The sequence below is a fragment of the Mandrillus leucophaeus genome, unplaced genomic scaffold (assembly GCF_000951045.1).
Source record: "Mandrillus leucophaeus isolate KB7577 unplaced genomic scaffold, Mleu.le_1.0 Scaffold188, whole genome shotgun sequence".
Lineage (NCBI taxonomy): Eukaryota > Metazoa > Chordata > Mammalia > Primates > Cercopithecidae > Mandrillus > Mandrillus leucophaeus.
The window spans coordinates 2,834,644-2,834,966 of record NW_012101898.1 but is presented as its reverse complement, the minus strand read 5'-3'; positions in this window follow the sequence as shown (position 1 = coordinate 2,834,966).

The window sequence follows — 323 nt, the reverse complement described above, 5'->3', positions numbered from 1 at the left end:
TGGGCTTGCTTTGTGACTAGAATTGATTTAATACTCAAAAAAAGGGGACCACGAGTCAAAAGCGTTTTCTCAAAGTACTCACTACTTTTAAATGACTCTCTAGAGGGAGATGAAAGGAGGTTTCCTCCAACTCTGCTTTCCCTGGCCTTTGAGTGGTGTGGAAAGAGCCATACGTCCTCACAAATGGTATTCAAAATATGTTTGGCAGCAACTTTTTTATGAAAACGTACAAAAGCTTGAGCCAGTACACTGAAATATTAAATACACTTCAATATTTTAGATACTCCTGAAACGCCAACTGACCAAACCAGTCTTTTTTCCCA